This window comes from Corvus hawaiiensis, chromosome 12 (genome assembly GCF_020740725.1).
Source record: "Corvus hawaiiensis isolate bCorHaw1 chromosome 12, bCorHaw1.pri.cur, whole genome shotgun sequence".
NCBI lineage: Eukaryota > Metazoa > Chordata > Aves > Passeriformes > Corvidae > Corvus > Corvus hawaiiensis.
In genome coordinates, this window is record NC_063224.1 from 19,664,542 (window position 1) to 19,679,300 (window position 14,759).

At 41.9% G+C, this 14,759-nt stretch overlaps 1 long non-coding RNA gene across 1 annotated transcript in view; it reads left to right on the forward strand.

Moving 5' to 3' along the window:
* The window catches only part of LOC125332212, a 65,035-nt gene that overhangs the window by 31,544 nt on the left and 18,732 nt on the right, over positions 1-14,759 (forward strand). The window contains exon 2 of the long non-coding RNA XR_007206401.1: positions 595-680. This is a non-coding gene — a long non-coding RNA (uncharacterized LOC125332212). The remainder of the gene's footprint in view (positions 1-594; positions 681-14,759) is intronic.

The window sequence follows — 14,759 nt, forward strand, 5'->3', positions numbered from 1 at the left end:
GGGGACAAGAGGGAATGGCTTTAAACTGAAAGAGGGTAGATTTGTAATAGGTTTAAGGAAGGAATTGTTCCCTGGGAGGGTGGGCAGGCCTTGGCACAGGGTGCCCAGAGCAGCTGGGGCTGCCCCTGGATCCCTGGCAGTGCCCAAGGCCAGGTTGGACATTGGGGCTTGGAGCAGCCTGGGACAGTGGAAGGTGTCCCTGGGCATGGCAGGGGTGAAATGGGACAGGATTTAAGGTTTCTTCCAACCCAAACCATTCTGTGAAATGTGGAAGCACAATCTTGTCTGAAAACCTGGAGATTAAATTCCAGTTCTGTAATGAGACTGAGGTGTAGCTGTAGCTCTTAACAGAAAGAGGTCCCACTTGAGAAAGTCTTAATACTAATAATTATTAATATTCACCCAAACTTTTTAGCCCTTTTTGGTCATTATTAACACACAGCGGGATAGTTATTTATACTTCCTTTGCCAATTTTGGAATAGGGTGGAACAAAATATGCACAAGTGTTTCTGAATATTCACAGAGCAGGAAATCCCCAGCTGGCAGCAAAATTCACCTTTTATTTTTTTGCCTTTTTTTTTTTTTCCTTGCAGATGGGCAGCATAGCCAAGCATGAGTGAAGATCTGAGCACAGGGACGTGGTTTAGTGTGGACTCAGCAGTGAAGCTCTACCTTAAAGGTCTGTTCCTTTCTAAATCTAAAAGATTTTGTTTCTCTCCCCAGCTGTAGATGAGTCAAACTCGAAAGGACAGATAACGACTGGGTCAAGTTAAACCCGAGTGCAAGGAGGAGGAGGAGGAGGAGGAAGAAAGCAGGAGAAGGAGGAAGCAGCTGCCGTGTGACCGAGTGTCACACCAGGTGCTGTGGGTGTGTCCCCTCCTTTTGAGGAGAGCAGAGTCTTCTCAGTGCTCTATTAGACCTTTATTCACAAGTTAGGAGTTTATCTTCAGATTAATCTTCACGGATTATTTTTGCTGGTGTTCCTTCTCCCAGCCTCATTCCTGGCCAAATGTGTGGTTGGGCACACAGGATATCAGCTATGGAAACCCCTGACCATTTCACCACCCTCACCTACTGCCCCAGGGAGAATGGAAAAAATATTCCACGTATTTTTAGCTGTGACAAGCAATGTGACAGGGAGAGATACAGCAAAGGAATTGCTGGTAAAGTTGCTTTAAAATAGCAGGGAACTTCTTCAGCATAACAGCTTTCCATCCCCACTTAGCACAGTCAGCTGTATAAAACAACATTTTTGAAGCAAGATCCTGGATTAGGCTCAAGTTTATATTTAGCAGCCGAGTTTCAGTTCTGAGAATGAAGGTTTAACCCTAATATGGGATACTACTAGACACTGTTAGAAGTGGGTGAATGACTTGAAACAATTAAATGGTGAATTTTAGTTCATGTATTGCCTGCAAATGTCTGCACCTATAAAACTTATTGTCAGTCAAAAATGTTTGGCAAATGTTTCGCAGCAGGAAAAAATAGCTCTGTTACACTCCTATGATGAATAGATCTGTTAACTTCAATTTGAAGGACAAAAATAGTCTTTCAGAATTCAATCAGACACCAAGTCATGCCAGAAGTTGAACACTTATTATAGATTTTATAAATGCACTGATCAGTCTGTCTGTGGGAGCTTGATCCAAAATGCTCTTAACAAGGAATCCCTTTGACTGTGTAGCACAGTGGATCCCAATCCTTGTAATGTAAGGACTGAGAACTAAGATTCAAGAAGGGACTAGATCTGTATATGGGCAATGTGTAAATTTATACTGGTTAACACTAAGACAAGTTTAATCAGTGTGTTCATCTCATAGCTCAAGGCTGGAAGAATTCTCCCAGAGGGAATGGATTTGAGGTGAAGCTGTGGTTGTCACTCAGGGTGGCTCTGTAGGGTCCTTGGGCCACTGCCCATGGGCTCCATGAGCCCTGGTACCTGGCAGTTGGTCCTGGATGCAGTACAGCTCTGATTCAGTAAAATAAGCATATTCACGTCCATAGTTTCAGTGCTCACAGAATTGGGATCAGTGTCTTGCCTGCAGTACTGGGAGGCTGTGTTTAGAACAGTCTGGTTTCTGCAGCAAAGCCCATTCAAGGAGATTTTGTGTTGTCTTTCACAGTCCCTTTTTGCTAACACAAGAACCAATGATTAGATTTGCACAGTACATTCACAAGCAGTTGTGTAGGTATAAAATTGGGGGAACTCTGTAAACTAACATTGCTGCCAGGAGATATGAACTGCACCTTCAGGAGGTACTGGGAGCAGGAGCAAGAGGCTGATGCAGCTCTAAATCATGTTGGATGCAGCTATGGCTGAAGCGGGCTCACTGTAAAATAGTTGCTTGAGGATAGAAGAGTCTTTTCTTTTGTATTTCTTTATTTCAGCATGGTTTCAGCGCACTTTCAGCATTGTAACTGTGATAGAATTGTGCCTCTGAATTGTTTATCACCACTTGTTTTAACAAGTCGATTATTGCTACATTTTATTACTTTTTGTGCCGTCTTTTTAAAACGAGAGCTGTAGGATAGCGATCTGGTTTTACATGACTGAGACACAGTAGAATAGCAGAGCATAAATATTAAATGTTTCCATTTATCTTTTCAGAGTGTTCACACTTAGATTGTTCCACTTAACAACCCTTAAAATAGCCACTCTAAACGATTCCCTTCCAAACAAAGGAGAAATACATGCAAATGAATCACTGTGGCAATTTTTATAACAAACATTAAAACATTAAAGGGAGCATGGAATGCAAACAGATATTGAATCATGGGCCCTTAAGAATAAGTGCCTACTGACCTTGTAAGATATAATTGGGCTTTGAAACATCTTAGGAGCTCAGCCAAAATACACTGCAGTGCATTAGCTATTAAAAATCCCAAGCTCATTAAACTGGCAAATTGTGTATCAGACCATCGTGCAGCTTCATCTGTTTCCAGCTCATGTAGAAGCTGGGATCAGGACCCTACTGCAAAAGAAATCTCATGGAATAAGGGAATTTCGTGACAAATGTGGTCCCTACAGCTGATGTGTCCTTACTGCAGAACAGGCCCTGAGGAATTACCATGGGTTCATAGGTTCATAAGGACACTTTAGTGTCCTTATCCATTCAGATCCACAACCAGGACTGCCAGGTTACTCCACGGCAGTGCCAGGCAAGGCCCAGGATAGAACTTTCTCGTGGCCAGGTTTGTCAACAAGCAGGTGTCATCAGATGCAGTGGCCCAGCAGACAAAAGGAGCTGTGCCCCTGAAGGCACACCTCACAGGCAGCTACCTGCTGTAGCTGAGAGCTGCAAACCAAAGAAGGAAGATTCAATTGTCCCTCAGGTTCCATCAACCTGTGCTGCCCTAGGGCTGGATGACTCCTTGGCCATGCTGAATTCCTTCCTGTGGTCCTTGTTGGTTGGTGTTGCTGGGCTGATTTTTCAGGGAGGCATTGAAAGCTCAGGCACTGGAGAGAAGCCACTGTTTGTATCCTGCAGGGTTCCGTGTGGGGCAAGCATGGGCACAGGAACTGAAGGGGAGCTTTGTTTCTGGCATTCTTCACAGTCACTGAGTGAAGGTGCCCAGCTTGAGGTGGGAGCTCAGCATGACCTAGAAGAGATCAGTTCTGGCTTACTGCAGTTACAAACAGGGCCAGAACACCTTATCTGAAGAAGAAAATACAGCCTCATTTCAAGAGGAATTCTACATCTCCTGAGTAGGCAGATGGTGTCAGTCCCAGAGGTGTCACAGGAGAGCTTCCTTTTGATTTGAGCCCTTGGAGATGCTGAGGGTCATCAGGGAGCTGGTACATTCCTGCAAACTGTTCTGTGTGTGGGGAAACCAAATACTGATCATCAATATCCTGGAAATAAGGAAAGGAGAACACAGAAATAACATTTTAGATGGATAATACTCGATCTGCCCTGAATGGTTGTTGCGGCTTGGTAGTACCCGATGCTCCAGCATCAAACTGAAATGAACTTATCCAGCAGCCCTTCCTAATTTTGCATTTTAATCCTACCTTTCATAGAAACAGATATGAGGTCTTAAGGCCAATCAAGGAAGCTCTGCACAGATGAACGTTGGCTATATAAGAGCAAAGCAGGTCCCTGCCCTCTTCTCTGGGTGGAAATAATTTTCTTCATCTGTGCTGCAGCAGTAACAGTCCTTGGCCTTTCCACTCTGGTGAGTAAGGGCTTGGAGAAACTAGTGAGCAATATTTATAAATGGATCTTGTAGGTCACTGACAACAGCAGGGAAAAAAAAAAAGTTGGCAATCTGTTCTTAATTCTATTTTAAGATGCCATGACTTCTTCAACAGCAGGTACAACAACTTAGCCCTTCAAGGCAAAGGTCAGTGTGCAGGATAAATTGCAGGCTGTTTTCCTTAGACTCATGTGATACAGCTGCTGAAAAGTGCTGTGGTGAAGGTTCAGATGAGGGCCCATTCCATACTCCTGGCATTACTCCTTTTTCATATTTTAGTGTTATTTTCTCAGTGTTGTCCTGTTGCTACCTCGACTTGATAGCCCACTAGGCTGCAAGGCAAGAGGTGTCCTTTCCTGAATGTGGATTATGTTGTTTCCTGCCTTCTTCAGCCTCCTGTGTCCTCTGCATTTGCCCTTAAACTAAATTTCACTAAGTCTGTCAAACAAGATTTACTATTTATGTAGACTTGTTTTTAACAGCTTGTATATCTTATTTTTGTGTGATTTCATCTCTTATTCATGTGTCAATCCACCCAGATACAGGAGACAAACTTCTCCTTCCCTGCTTACTTAGTAACTCATTTGTCTTCTGCAGTCCCTCTCTGCAGGTGGATACCATCACTGGAAACCCTTCACATTCTGCCCCCCGTTTCTCCTAAATACACTTGAGCTGTTTTTCCACCCAGTTATCACTGTATGTACTTGAATCTATAGTACAGGAAAAAAGCCTGCGAATGGAACTATTAAGCAGATAAATTCCATAAGGAGTTTTCATTATTAAAATGTGTTTTTTGAATTAAAATAGAGTATCTAAATAGATAGTTAGAATGGTGTAGTGCTGGGACATTGAACACACTTAATCCAGATTGAGGTGCAAGAGAAAAGAAAGTCTTGGAAAAGGTTTATTCCCTTCAGTTATTTCCTGCATTACAGGTGGCAAGACAGAAATGAGGACAAGAAAATAATTTGCTGTCTAGATGCTGCTGAAGTTGCAGGTAATTTACCAAATGCAGAGGCAAGTGCTCAGCAGCAACACAGAGACATAGGAGTTTTTGTTGTTGGGGCAGGGGGACAGAGAGCTTCCACAGCATGCTGTCAGATTAACAAAACTGCTTCTCCTAAAACTGTACTTTGGCATGGAGAGCAGCTCTAAGCAAGGCAGCAAAAATAGCATCAGTGAGAATGCATGGAGCAACCTTAACATGAAGCTGTCAGGAGGGCAGGGCCATAACATGCAATTCTCTGAAAAACATCTCTGGGGTTTTGTTTTGGTTTGGTTTGTTTGTTTGGGTTTTTTATAAATATATAAGTATATACCTAAATAGTTCTCAACTTTTAGGGAATGAAGTGGGAAACCAGTTTCTTTTGGTTTGGAGTCTGGACATTGGGAAGCTCAGGATGAGTAGGCAAATCATACAGACTAGTGAAATGTTCACTGTGAAGAGCACTCTTATTTCATAGATGTAGAGATTTTAAAGTCAAAATGCAGCATTCTGATCACCAATCTGGTGGTGCCCTACATCCTTGCAGGTGCAGATTAATCAGGGAAAATAAGGGAATTTAATTTGCCAGATTAGCAAAGTGTCCTGTGAATATCCTGGCCCACCCCTGGACACACATTATAGATGGTATAGACAAATATTTAACTTACCCACTCTTCTCTGAAAGGTGTACAAAGAGCAAGGCTGCTCAAGGTAGTGTTTGTGTGGGACTTCTACCTGTAACTGCAGTTGTGGTCAGATCCTAATATGACCACTCACTAGGGAAGGGAACAACATGAGCTTTTTCCACCCTTGCCATCCACTGTGGCCAAGAGAATCCCAAGAACTCTACTGGTCTTGCATTCCATCAGTGCATTTCCTAGAGACTCTTTCAGTGCAGATTTTTCAGAGCAAGATGTTCAGCTGGTGTTCAACTGTTCTTTGATTACTTAAAACTGCAAGAAAAATACTGCAATAGTCTTTTGCAGAATATCTGTAAGAATAAATCCTTACTTGCACACACGTGATCTACAGTTTTTAATGTCTGATATTTTGTAAGCACAGATTTAGAAGCAACAGCTGAAAATGCAGACACTGCTGTGTCATTCCAACACTGCCAAAAAGAACTCTTACAATGTCTATATGACTCATGTCTCAGGTGATGTCATGTGATGTCTGGAGACAGATTTTGAAGCAGAAGCAAAATAATGACTTTTAGTGTTGCATTGGTTCAACTTCATTTAAAGAAATATGCATCATGTTAGCCTCTCACACCCCCCAACTTTATTAAATCAGGAAGCTGAAATAAGGCAGAGAAATGATGATCAGAGGACCACAAGAGAAGTCTCTGCCACGTGAGTCCGTGGATTCCATGTGATTCAAGCAGTGTCCATAATCCATGCTAGTATTTCTCAAATTACAAGTATAATTTACATGTCTAGGAAATCTCTTCCAAAGCTGATGGACAAAAAGGGGTGCAAACCAAGCCACAACTTCTTCTTATTTGCCAAAAGATATGTTGGAATCAGAACAGATCTGTTGGAAGATGATGGAAGGAGTAGTGTACTGCTTACCTTTGAATCTCAGACTGGGATTAATCCTTCAAGCAAAGAAAGTTTTGGATTAGCAAAAGTAACAACCCAGAGTCTGTTAGGCTGATGTGCCTAATCCTGCTCCCAGCACCCAAAGTTGTGAGTGCACTCCTGGAGACTTGCTGGGAATGCAGAGCTCAGCTTCTTCCAGTCCTGGTTCTGAAGCTGTTCCGGACTGGACTTTTGGAGTGCTTGATGCTATTTATATTCAGGAGTGAATCATCCCATTTGATTCTCACTGCAATTGTCTATAAAGAAATGTGGTCACAGACATTTTGTTGACCTTACCCTCTTCAATCCATCCTGTCAGTGATTCAGCAGTCAGCAGTTGTGGCTGGCTGGGGGTGATTTGAGTGCCAGCCTCCATCCACCTCGTGCAGCTCACAACAGCCTGGTGTGACACAGATGAGTTTTAACTCACAGCACTTGCTCTCACAGATGGTTCTTTCATTAACAACAGCACGAGTAGATTCCCCATCTGCTGTCACAGCTCGACATGATTCAGAGGCTGAAAAAAAGCATTCATGTCCAACTTACTTGGAGGGTTTTTTAAGGTAAACTGGTTCATGTCAGAGCCATGTGAATCACTACAGAGCTCCCAGAGCAGGGGATGGCTGGAGCTCAGTGCTGGAGGAGCAGCCTGGTCCTCACACACAGCCTGGCACTTCTCACACTGCTTCCCACTCTCACCTGATTGCAAAGCAGCTCCTGGGGAGGGCAGGTCGCACTGAAGTTCTGATGTTTGTGACGCTCAGTATAAAGTGGATTATGTGGCTGCCACCCCCTTGACTCACAGAGAACCGAGACGTTCCCAAGGTGCAGCTGTCCCAGCCAGCCTCCCAGGAAGGCACTTTGGAATCCAGGGGAATTGCTATTAAGGCCTTAAAACCAGTAAGAGCTGTTCAGCTCTTCCTTGTGTGCATTTGTACTGGTTCTCATGGTACAATGTTGTGGCATTAAGGGACAATTTGGTTATGAAACAGCAAACTTAATTTTAAAACAAAGGAAAGGGCTACAGAAGGATACTTGTTTTGTGTGAAAGAAAATACTTTTTGTCACACAAAAAAGAAACCACACCAAAGGTTTCTAAAAATCCTTGCAGTACCCACAGTGCCGCAGAATGTTCTCCGCTGATCCACGCGTGCATGTAGCCTGCCTTTCCAGGAATAAATGACCCACAAAGGAAGAATTTTATGGAAAAACGATCTCATATTAGGCAAGAACAAAAATTTTGATAATTTCATCTAAGGATAGAATGTGAGGTAGGAACCTCCATCTTCATTTTGCCTTTGAAGCTAAGAGGATCATAGGAGTTTCTCAGGTGCACTCTCTCATAATGTTCTTGGCCATTATTGTTTAGTCTGATTTTTTATAATGTCCTAGCTTTTGAAATAATTTTGCGCTCTGTATATTGTGACGTTGGAAGCTGGATGATTGTGCATAATACATCCTTTAAAACAATCTTGTAATTTGATTGTCTGCATATGAAACAGCTTTTACAATTCTTGAAATTTTTTGCACTGGAGAAAGACTGTAAAGGGCTACAACATCTCCATCATGGCAGAGAGCTGTGCTGGGTTGGAGAGATGCCCACCGCTTTTACCTGGAACTTAGACGTCCAGAATATTTGAAATGGTGGAAAAATGCAAATCACTGTCTTAGATCGGAGGAAGTTGAATTAAGGAGCTTGAAAAGGAAGAATCTGTACTAAGCAGTCCAGGAAAAGAAAGATCAATGCTAACAAACTTTGGATCTGAGATAGGGTACGGACGTGGTAAGTTACCCGAACAGGTGTACTGCTGGATTGGCAGAAAATAAAAATCTAGGTTTTTTAAAGCTCCTTTGTATGGTATTCCCTTGTATTCAGTTCCTATTAACCAGGGATTTAACTACTCTGAAAAGAATCTATGCTCTTGCATGCATGCGTTTGGGCACACATTAACAGGGCAAACAGAAAAGAATTTGAGTTATAGATTGTGCTTTGAAAGAAATCAAGCATTAGCTCGTTAGTGCCTGTGTGCTTGCTGGCTGGGTGCCAAAGCATCTACAACTTAGATACTGCCTCAGCTCTAATCAGAATTCCAGATTTGTGCTTTTACAACATGAGCAACCTTTTCACTCTTACCCTGGCTGCTCTTTCAACCACTGCTGTGTCCATTTGAGGTTCTGTAAAAAAAAAAAAAGAAATATAAAAAGGAAATGTGCTATGCTGTCAAAAAACCTGTGGGGTTTAAGGCTGACCACGAGTGTGATAAATGTTTTCAGAGCATCAACGCCTTTTTCATCCTCTTTCCTCAAATGGCAGCATCCAGGTGCTACTGGAAACAGCTCAGTCTCTTGTGTGGGTTTGACAACCTCTCCATCATTAAGGAAACAAAGTCCACAAGTCCTTTAGAAAAAAATTGTTTCTCCAATAGCTTGCCTTATTGATTTTGACTATTATAATCATTGGACAGCAAGGTGTGTAAATAAGGGTCTAAGAAAGGGTAAATAAGACATCAATGATCCCAGCTACAGCCGTGAATAAAATCCTCACATTACGCTCCTTGCCAGAGCAGCCTTTACTGTCAAATCTAAGACCTTCTGCATAATTTTATTTCTCTGCCTCTTGATACAAAGCTCAAACTTTCCAAGAGTTTATGGAATAGATAAATAGCTTTGACTGGAAGTATTAATGAACATGTAGCAGTGCTGTTGCTGGTATTGATAAATCTGTCCATGTTGTGCATGGAGCCAGAGTAACTTCTGCTTCAGCTCTCCCATACGCTCAACTGGTTTTTAAGGACCACATGCTACATTTTTAGCATCACTGCTCAAGACATCCACATGTCACAGCTCAGGGTTTCCCTGAAGGTGGGAACCTCCTTTTCCCTGCCTTTGGCCAGGGCACAGCTCCCAGTGCATCCTGTGAAGCTGTGCATCACCTTCTCCTGCTCAGCTGTGCTGTAAACAGTCAGTGGAGCCTGTGGAGAGTTTGGCACGTGGCCTCTATGGTAATTAAGATATGACAAAATCATTATCAGGAAGCGGCATTTTCACCACAATATCTCCAAGAATTCAAAAGACTTATATTTAATGGTGTTTCTCTCTTTCCAGAGGAAAGAACCCAAGATTCACCAGGTGAGTGCAGTAGGTAAGGCTATCCTCAATTCCCAGAGGGGAAAACTGAGCAGGATCCAGTTACAGAAAAGAGCCAAGGTAGTGGTCCTATTTTTCCCTTGGGCCTTTTTTCTTCAATTCTGAATGTTGTCTATGCTTTTAATAATTCAATGCTTTGAGTGGGTTTTTTTCAGATATCACAATTAAGCATTAAAACCTTCAAACTAAGTTAAACACCTTGATTCCCTCTACCCAGCCTGTGTCCTTCCCAGATAAATATTATTCCAAAGGAGAAAAAAAACAGTAAAGCTATTGGATGAGTATCTCCCACCTAAGAAAAACTGGCTACAAATGAAGGATCCAGATCAGAAGCAGTGAGGACAATTTCTCTGAATACCACAATGTTTTGATGGACACTTAAATTTCCATCTGTCTTGGATGTGGTGATTTACATTCAGACAAGCCTGGCTTGCATCAGGGCAGTGCACAAACCAGAGTAAAATTGTAGAGATAGAGCAGAATCATGTTGGCTTGCCAAACACTGAAACAAAGTCAGCATTTGTCTCAGAGATGTTAAATGAAATTTTGGTAATACAATAATTATCACTCTTTAAGGGCTGCTCTGTAAACACGGCTCATATAAAGTCGTGTGCTCTGAAGCAGTACCCTGTGCTGCACTGGGTCTCTGCTGAGGGACCGTGTTTGGGGTTACCTGTGATCATCTCTGGTTTTGTGTGATTTATGAAAAAGTGGAAAACAATTATTGTTTACTTCCCCAGTTAGTTTAGCCACAGTTTTAATAGCAGTTACATAGAAACACAGAATAACAGGACGGTTTGGGTTGGAGGGGATCTTAAAGGTTATCTAATTCCAACTCCTCTGCCATGGGCAGGAAACTTATCTCTAGTTTTAATAGCAATTACATGAGTACTTGTGTTTCTGTGTGCCCCCTTTTAAAATAATCTCTTCAATCTTGCAAGATAACAGTGATGGGTACAGAGACTTCAGGAGGACAGGCGGTGTGGTGCTGGGTTCCAGGCACTGTGAGACCTCAGCTCATCCTTCTTTGCTGCTTGCATCTCTCCACCTGTCACCCAGAGACAGGAATTCCTCTCTGGAGCTTTCACTGGCAGGATGATCTGAATGCTTTTTCCCCTTGGACCTTGCTTTACAGAAATGTGACTGACATGTTGACCAGAGAGAGAAAACTGACTGTCTCCTTCTTAGGAAGTTAAGAATTTACCCTTCAATTCTTACACTTCAGAAATCTGAGCCAAGCTCATTGAAATCAGAGTAATAAAGCTCTCGGGAGAGTAAAACCAATTTAATTTAGTTTAGGAGAGTACTATGGATTTCTTCCTCAGACTTTGCAATCTAACTCTCTAAACTCCATTCAGGAATTTGCCTGATTCAAACCCCGCATTTTGTGGACCACTGGTATGTTATTTATAAGTGTGCTGGGGTATTTTTTTTTTAAAGCACATTACTCTTTTCCCTTTGTTTCCGAGCTTTCAGGCTCTGGCCACGCATTTCCCACTGGCACTATGTTAAGCAAATTCAGATTCCATGTTTCCAGGCTTGCAGTGCATGAAAATACAATCTGATAGAGAGCTCCAGCAGGGTTTTCCCCACATTCTTGTGGGGAGTGGAATTGAGAGCTAGTGCTTTCCTGCTCCCCAGATTATGCTCATCCTGTGAGAGAGAGACCCAAGGGAGGAAGGCAGCCAGGAGTGGCATCTGAACAGAGAGATTAAAGTCTGGAGAAACCCATGGAACACAGGTAGCCCTCATTTTTAAGGTAATTGAAAGTACTGGCTCCTGAGGCAGCAGAACCACTCGATAAAAACCGGCTTTCATAATTAAAGCCATGTCCATCGGATATAATGTTGCCATATTCTTGTTTTGCTGCAGAGTATTTCCTGGAATCTTCTGGGATTCAATAGGTTGTGTTACATGTTAAGGACAAAGTGTCTTTTTAGTTGGCAACACCAAACCCCGTATTTTGTTATCGGCAGATTGGCTAAAACACTATTTTAAATTTTCAGATTTAAACAAACAATTTGAAAGCTCAGTTCCGAATGAACACCTTGCGTTTTGAACAGTTTGTGTTAAAATTGGCACCTGATAGCTGCCAGTCTGTGCTTATTAAGTTATTGACTGAGAACTTGCTGAGTTTGAATATTCTGTTTTACCTTATGCCACTTTTGTCAGAAGTCAAATTTCCTTGAAGGTGACATGCAGAGACTAAAGACATCCTGTTCCAGCTGACCTCACTGACAGGATGCTATCACTTACCCAGCTGGCTGCTTGGGAGCGTTAGCACTTTCAGTGATGACACCAAAAATCCCAGGTTTTACCCTTTCACTGACGTCAGCAGCAAGGCAAGGCTGATTTACACAGAAGTAAACCAATAAGGATGTACTGCATTACACAATTACTAAAAGATAATCTCTTTTTTTCACTGCCTTTGTTAGTGACTCATGTGGTCCCAGGACAGAATAGACACTGTGGTTTAATGGCTTCTGTCATTGCCACCTAAACCCGAAGGAAACTGGATCCCCAGAACTCAGTTCAAACCCCTCACCCTGCAGGATTCCCACCAGTGGGGCAGAGGTTACACGAGGAGTGTAAGGCCAGGTATTCACAGCCCCATCTACTCATGGAGATGACTGCAGAAATAATTCAGGTTGTTTTTACAAGTGCAATGTCCCATTTGTTTACTTATTCTGCAGCATCACTTGCCACTTCAATTACAGCCAAATTGCTTGATTAAAGTAGAAGAAGAACTAAACACTGATTTCCAGGAGCTTAAGGCTATATTTTAGGAAAGAGATAATTTAATTTTAATAATAATAAAAAATATTTGTATCTCCCTTTTTCCTTTTGTAGCTTTATATCACATTGTGCCGAGCTTTTCCAGGCAGGAAAAGAGGGAGCAGTCTGGTTTTCATAGAGAAGTGGAGTTACCTGGAAACTAGATTACAGCAAACTGAAGGATTGTTGTTTCGTTTTGTCCATTTTATTTTAATAATGTTTCAGCTCCAGGGAGAGGGATAATGGCTGGCAGTGGTTCCAGCAGACTCTCGGTGATGTGCAGGCATTTTGTAAGGACTGTTGGTACATGCAGAGTTCCAGCCTGAGCTTCATCCAGTCCTTATCTCCACATTGTAAGGATCTATTCACTTCTGCTGTTTGATTTACCCCGCTCAAGCAGAAATACCAGTACAGTAAATTGTGGGGAATGGGGGGCTTTTGTCCTGCTCTGTCTTTGCAGAGTATCAGTATCACAATGTCCTGTCTGAGGAGTAGATTCCTGTGTCACAAACAATTAGTGAAAATGGTACTGCAATAGTAAGAGCAGAGAGATGTTTCAGTACATAATTAATTGCAGAAGAATGGATAGGGAAAGTTTGAGCAGAGCTCTGCCTGCTCTTTTTGGCAGCAGACTACTGTCCATTTGCTTTGGGTTTGTGTAGATCCTCATCTCAGGTAGAAAACCACTGGAAAAAGAACATAGTGATAAAGCTGTTTTAGAATTTGTTTCTCAGATATTCTTCATGAGACACCAGGCATGTCAAATATCCCTTTTAAAACAGGACAGGTTAAAAAATCTCCAGGGCTTTGCTTTCACACCTATGCACTTGTGGCCTTTGTTGTAAATAATTATATGTGAGCTAAATAGGAGGTAGAAAATTAATTAGAGGTTAGTTGTAGGAGAGGTGAGCTTAATACACACCCTGGTTGAGGGCGTAGTGGTGACCCTGGTTAATATATTTTAAGACTAAAGTGCCTTTTCTCCATTGGTTTTTTTTTGTTTTTTTTTTTTTGGTTTTTTTTTTGATGGTTTTTTATTGTTGGGTTTGGGTTTTTTCTCCTCAGAAAGTCTTGTGTTCTTTGCCCTACACACAGGAGAAAAAACACATTTATAACAGTGAAAGCGAGGCCCAAAAGGGTCATTAAGTCATTTTCACAAACCCTGGTTACCTTAAATCTTCAGAAGAGAAGATGTTCAGGTTTAGAGGCCAGACTGAACTGCTTCTAAATAATCCTTATTAGACCTTATGCTACAAAAAGGCAGGAGTGCTCTACAGGATCAGTCCTCAGGCTGGCAAATATCTGGGAATAATAACTTTGTTTGTCAGATAGCATCACATTCAGGCAGTTCAGTACTAATAACACTTCCCTTGTCATATGGCACCACAGTAAGAGCAAACTATGGACAGAGCTGACTGAATAAAAATGTAATTAAAAAAAAATTATCATGCAGGTATTTCTATTGGTTTTCCTGCATCCACTGTTAGAAATAGTATTTCTAGTTCTACAGTTCATATTAGGAGCTGCCACTATTCTAGTATTTATTAGCTGAATTAGTCTAATGTCTGAGGTGAAAACACAAATATTTCAATTCCAAGCAAAACCCAGACTTACTCTACAAAACACACAGTTACCCTGGATTGGGGTTCTTAATGACACCTTGTGTTATTTGTATACTGGAATTTACTATCTAGCCCAGAGGTTTAAATGTAGAAGTTAGTTTATACTGGTAAATCTCTTCTAGACACTTTGACCTGTGAATTATCCAATCCAAAAATACCAACTTTGCCATGTAACTGCCAACCTTTTATGTATCACAGCACACGCTCTCTGAGGGACTCTTCTTAAGGACCAAGTGTATAAACACCTACTGGCTGAATCCAGGCTGTGGTTTTAGGGTGTCGTAACCTCTTAACAGGAACCACTTTGAACCCGTTGGTTCACAAGATTCAAATTGTTTTGTCGCTGGCTAAAACCCTGTGGCACCTTCTCAGCCCAGGTCTCACTGTGCCTGTCTGGGGGTCATTTACACTTTAGAAGGTTCCACCATCCGAAGAGTGAATGAACTTGGATA